The sequence below is a fragment of the Equus quagga genome, chromosome 15 (genome assembly GCF_021613505.1).
Source record: "Equus quagga isolate Etosha38 chromosome 15, UCLA_HA_Equagga_1.0, whole genome shotgun sequence".
NCBI lineage: Eukaryota > Metazoa > Chordata > Mammalia > Perissodactyla > Equidae > Equus > Equus quagga.
Window position 1 is genome coordinate 18,885,448 of NC_060281.1, and position 6,884 is coordinate 18,892,331.

The following is a 6,884-nucleotide window of genomic DNA, read 5'->3' on the forward strand; positions in this document are numbered from 1 at the left end:
TGAGTTAGTTTCCTCATCTAAAAATGGAATTTTACTTAACTTTATTATGAATATCGGATGACCCAATATATGTAAAGGGCTCACAACAGTAGACATATAACTATTAGTAATTATTGAATAAAATTAGTAATTAGTAATATTGACTAAAATAAAAATTTAGTAATACTTATTAGTAATATTGAATAAAATAAAAATTTGAAAAAGTTCTCTTAAAGATTAAAAAATCTTAAATTAGACTTTTTTTTTAAAGATTTTATTTTTTTCCTTTTTCTCCCCAAAGCCCCCAGGTACATAGTTGTATATTCTTCGTTGTGGGTCCTTCTAGTTGTGGCATGTGGGACGCTGCCTCAGCGTACTTTGATGAGCAGTGCCATGTCTGCGCCCAGGATTCGAACCAACGAAACACTGGGCTGCCTGCAGCGGAGCGCGTGAACTTAACCACTCGGCCACGGGGCCAGCCCCTTAAATTAGACTTTTTAAAAATTGGGTTTGAGGCATAATTTACATACAGTAAAACTCACCCTTTTATTGTGCAGTTTGATGATGTTTTGACAATTGTACAGTTATACATTTGTATACAGTGTGCATTTGTATTCAATGTAAATGCACAGCACTACACATGTACAAATGTATACAGTTGTAAATGTACACCACCACAGCTAAAATAGAAAACATTTTCATTATCTAAATAGTTCCCTTATGCCTTTTTGCAATCTATCCCCTCCCTCCCTCATGGGCTCAGTCCCTATCAACCATTGGCAACCACTGTCGCTGGCAATCACTGTCCCTATAAGTTTTGTCTTTTCCAGAGTGTCAGATAAATGGAATCACACAGTTTGTAGCCTCTTGTGTCGAACTTCCATCACTTAGCATAATGCTTTTGAATTCATGCATGTTGTCTGTATCAGTAGTTTATTATTATTGTTGAATATTTTTCCATTGTATAGACATACCACATCAATTCAATAGATTATAGACAGTTTTTGGTGATTACCAATATAGCTGCTGTAAACATTCATATACACATATTTGTGTGGACATAAGTTTTTATTTCCCTTGGTTAAATAGTAGGAGTGAGATTGCTGTGTCATATGGTAAATGTATGTTAACTTTATAAGAAACTTTCAAATTATTTTCCAAAATGTCTGTCATTTTGCATTCCTACCAACAACATATGAGCCGCTCTGCATCCTCATCAGCACTTGGTATCGTCAGTCTTTTTCGTTTTAGCCATTCTTGTGTTCGGTAGTGGTATCTCATTGTGGTTTTAATCTGTATTTTCTTAATGATGTTGAACATTCTACATGTGTTTATCTGTCATCAGATATCTTCCTTGGTGAAGTATCTGATCAACTCTTTCGTCCATTTTTAAAGGAGTTGTTTGTCACCTTATTTTTGAGTTGTAAGTGCTCTTATATATTCTGATTACAAGTACTTTATCAGATATGCGTTCTGCATGTATTTTCTCTCAGTGTATGGTTTGTCATTTTATTTCCTTAGTAGTGTCTTTTGAAGAAAAAAGCTTGTAATTTTGATGAAATCAAGCTATTCACGTATTTTTTTCTTTTCTAGGTGGTAGCTTCTGTGTCCCAAGAAATCTTTGCCTAAACCAAGGTTAAAAAAAACTTTCAAAGTTTTCTTCTACAAGTTTTATAATTTTAGCTCTTGTATTTAGGTCCATGATCCATTTTGAATTAATTTTTGTATGTGTTGTGAGAGAAGCACTGAGGGTTTTGTTTTATTCTGTTTTTGCATATGGATATCCAATTGTTATAGTGTCATTTGTAGCAAAGACTATACTTTCCTGATTAAATTATCTTGGCACATTTGCCAAAAATTAGTTGACCATATGTGAGTGGGTCTATTCCTTGACTTTCTATTCTGTTCCATTCATCTATATATCTATCTTTATGCCAATACCACACTGTCTTATTGTCATTTTAAACTGCTTAAAAGTCAATTTTGAAAGTAAGTAATATGAATCCTTCAACTTTGTTCTTTTTCCTCACTGGGCTATTCAAGGTCTTTGCTTTTCCATACGTATTTTAGAATACACTTGTCAATTTCTGCAAAAAAAAGATAACCTGTTGGGATTTTTATGAGGATTGCATTGCAGATAGAGATCAATTTGAGAATTGACTTCTGAGCAGTATTGAGTCTTTCAATCCATGGACACAGTTTCTCTCTCCATTAATTGAGGTCTTCTTTACTTTCTTTCAGCAATGCTTTGTAGTTTTCAGTGAACAAGTCTTGCACACATTTTGTTAGATTTATCTCTAAGTTTTTCATGTTTTTTGATGTTATTGTAAATGAATTTTTTAAATTTTAAATAAAAAAATTTCCAATTTTTTATTGGTAGTACAGCAATATATTTCTTTTTGTATATTGACTTTATATCTTGTGACTTTGCTAAGACTCACTTATTAATTCTAGCAGCTTTTTTGTAGATTCCTTGGGACTTTCCACATAATTATACCATCTATGAATAAAGGCAGTTTTATATCTTCCTTTCCAATATATATGCCTTTTATTTCTCTTCCTTGCCTCATTGCAATAGCTAAGACCTCTAATACAGTTTTGAGTAGAAATGGTGAGAATGGATATTCTTGTCTCATTCTTAATTTAGGAGGAAGCCTTCGGTCTTTCACAGTGTGATGTTAGCTATAGGTTTTACTTAGATCCCTTTCATCAGGTTGAAGAAAATCTCTTCTGTTCCTAGTTTGTTGAGAACTTTTATCATGAAAGAATATTGAATTTTGTCATATACCCTTTCACATTCTATTGAGACGATATGTTGTTTTCTCTTTTTGTTTGTTAATAAGGTGAATTATATTGATTGATTTTTGAATGTTGAACCAACCTGTCTTCCTGGGATGAACCCCACTTAGGTATGATGTATTCTCTTTTTTTTATAATGCTAAATTCAATCTGCTAATATTTTTTCACTTCTAATGATTTTTAAATTTTTTCAGCTGTTTTCTAATGTAATAAAATATACATAAAACTTACATTTTAACCATTTCTAAGTGTATGGTTCAGTGGCATTAAGTACCTTGACATAGTTGTGCAACCATCACCACCATCCCTCTCCAGAACCTTTCATCATCCCAGACTGAAGCTCCGTACCCATTAGACATTGACTTCCTTCTACTCCATTTCCACCCCTGGTAACCACTGTTCAACTTCTGTTTCTAAGAATTTGATTATCCTAGGTATCTCACATGAGTAGAATCATACAACATGTGCCCATTTTGTTCTGGCTTATTTTAATCAGTATAATGTTTTCAAGATGCATCCATGTTGTAGCATGTCCCAGAATTTCCTTCCTTTTTAAGGCCAAAAAAATATTCCATTCTATGTATATACCACATTTTATCTATCCATTCATCCATTTATCAATGGACTTTTGGATTGTTTCCTCCTTTTGGCTCTGTGAAAAATGCTGCTGTGAACGCTGGTGTACAAATATCTGTTCAAGTCCCTGCTTTCAATTCTTTTCGGTATATACCTAGAAATGGAATTGCTGGATCATATGATAATTCTATGTTTAATTTTTTCAGAAACCCCATACTGTTTTGTATAGCGGCTGTAGCATTTTACATTTTCACCAGCAATTCAGTGTTCCAATTTCTCCACATCGTCACCAACACTTAATTTTTTTAATTTTTTAATAATAGCCATCCTAATGAGTGTAAAGTGGTGCTTATGGACTTTTGCATCTGTGTTCATAAGAGACACTGGTCTGTAGTTTTCTTTTTCATAAACGGATTTAAGCATTTTGGACACTAAGTAAAGAAAACAAATGAGAAGTGAAGGATGTCCTGAGGTTTCTTGGCTGCAGTATTGGGTATGTAGTGCAAAAGAAAATCCTGGAGGAAGAGCATATTTTAAAGGGCAGGGAGGAAGGATTGTTATAAAAGATACTGATTTAATGCTGGGAAATTTGAGCTCACAATGACTGTGGCCCACCCTGACATACAGTTGCCAATTGAGAAAACATGACTAAAGCTTGAGCAATGAGTAAGGACCAGGAACACAGATAATATAGTAACAAGTATTTAGAGTGCCTATTATATATTTGGGAATTACCAGCCTAAGTGTAGTAGCTGAAGTTACAGAAATGTGTGGCTCTTCCTCAAGAGAGAGTGAACATTGAGAAGAGGGCCAAGAACAGAATGTTGAAGAACCAAAATTTAAGGACTTGGCAGCAAACAGCCAATAGAAACTGAAAAGTAGTAATGAAAAATATAAGTGACAAGAGGGAATAGTATCATGGAAATCAAAATAGAACATGGTATCAAAAAAGAAGGGACTAATTTTCTAATGTTTAAATTCTAACATTTTCCTTAGTAAGTATGTCTATCACTGTAATTATTACTTATCCATCTTTTTAGTCATAGCAGAACTGGATTAATAGGGAATATCCATAAAATAAAATTTATAGCGACAAGGTATGAGTGTCCTTTTTGCTAATATAAATATTTCAAATATGACATTATAAATTAGGCCACTATTTATTTCAATTGAGAAAAGTAAAGATTAAGAATTAATCTCTAAATTTATTATCATTTTAACTCAAAAATACACCAGGAAAAAACAAAACCCTTAACAACCAATTAGGCATTTTAAAACATTTATTTTAAAAATCAGAATAATGCACTATATTTACTCACATATATTCCTGTTTGTTACCAGATATTTTCAGCAAACAGACATCTTTAAGCCTCTTCATCTGCTTTTATCAAGCCTTCAAAGTGGCTCCTGCTGCTGTTGACAATCACAGCAGCCTGTTGGGGGTAAAGTATGGGGAGAGAAAAATAATCATGTATTCCTCAAAATTCAGAAATAATAAAACACTTGAGTGGGTAAAATGTGCATTTGTATGGTATCAGTGAAGGCCAAAATAGTGATATAATTTCCATATATGCCCTAAAATGAAGAATATATAAACTCCTTTCTTACTCATTAACTATCAATCAATTAACCAAATATTTTGTATTATTTAAAACTACCAAATTCTAGATTTTTGTGGAATAACTATTAAACTGATGAAGATAATACTTCTTAAAATTATAATAATTATGTTTAAACACACATGATCTTTTGAAAATGCAGTTAAGCACTTAATATGGTAAAGAATATAATGAAATCAAGTGTTATTGACTCAACTTAATTATTCTGAAGGTAGGTGGAAAACAGCATATGACTTAACCGTGTGTACATAAATGTTTTTCTCTCTCCACCCCCCAAAAATCTCTGAATTCAACAAATACCTTTTACTTGGCTTCTATTGAAGTTTATAAGAGATACAGAGATGTATTACATGGTCCTTGCTTGCAAGCAGTTCATTCTGTAGAGGGGAAGTAGGTATCCATCCATCCATACAGACATGCATCTGCAGTAGGGGAAGCTATGGGAGCATGGAGGTGCGGAAGATGTTGAAGTCTTCAGAAATCATCCTAGATATTAAAGTAGGATTTAACCAGTGAAAATGAAAATGAATGGTGGTAGTGCTGGGAGGAAAGTTAGGTGGAGAGCACAGCATGAATACTGCATGAAAAGTAGCCAAGAGAAGAGCATCTCCAGAGAAATAAATGGAGCAATGTATTTGCAAGGAGGTAGAGTGCACATATGCAGTGATATGCAAAGGTTAGAAAAATGGGTTGAAGTAAGATCGAGATGGTCTTGGATATAGTATTAAAGATTTTATTTTTTATTGTGTGTGTATGAAGGAACAATTGAAGGTAAGAATATGGGGTGATGTGCCCAGAGTTGCCTGAAGGAAGACAACTCTGCTACTCTGAGAAGGATGGATTTCTGGGTGGGAGAGCCCAGTCATATAAAAAGTTTGTATTATACTTAAAGGCCTGAATAAACTTTTCCCAATCTTGAAATATAAGAAATTAATTAAATCTAGGAAAAACAAATCCTAATAAATTTTTTTTAATTCCCATTTTTTTCACATCACATCAATATAATGGCCCTCTTCAAGTATATGCAAGTTAAGATTCTAGGGTTCAATCACTTAATCTTATAAAGAAACAGAAAGCAAGAGAGGTGAAGGGACTTGATCATGATTACAATGCTTTGTCAGAATTAGCCCAAAATAGGATAAAGGTCTTCAGGATTCAACTTCAGTCTTTTCAACACATGACCTAGCATTTAATAATAATATATTTTTGTTTAGTAATTATCTTTAAAGAGTCTTGGTTTAAATGGGCAGAATCAAATATTCCTCCCCCCAATTATTTTTACCCATCAAGTATTAAAATTAAACATTTTTCTTATGGAGGACCTGAGGGAATATGTTTTCATGAACAGAGAAGAATATGTATAACTATTTCAATTGTAAATAAATGGTTGTGCTTGAAAACTTGAAGATGAGGGGATAGCAAATTTTCTTTACATTTAAAACCTCCCTGAATTTGTTTCTTTTTCTTAGCAAAGTGAAAGAAATTTCAGACTAGTCTTACGATAGTCACAGATTCTTAAAATAATGAAGACTAAATTAGTTGATTCATGCTATATATAACTATAATCAATCTTGGTTGTATCTAACAGCAAAGAAATGCTATTAATGACAATAGAGATTTGTATAAAAACAAGACATGGTCCTACAACTAGCGGCTTATAATCAAATAGTATTTGAAACACTTGATAAAGACACATTCCTTATTAAAAGAAAATGTAAGAAATGTTATCTCTTTATTTGGATATATATGATAATTCACTGATACATATAAAGAACAAAGAACTGTATATAATTTAAACATATATTTCAATGGGAAAAAATCATTTGGGAGGAGAAAAAATGTGGAAGCTAAGCAAAAGAAACTTAGATATTAAGTATTATTAATACCAAGCTGCAGATAAATACCACATAC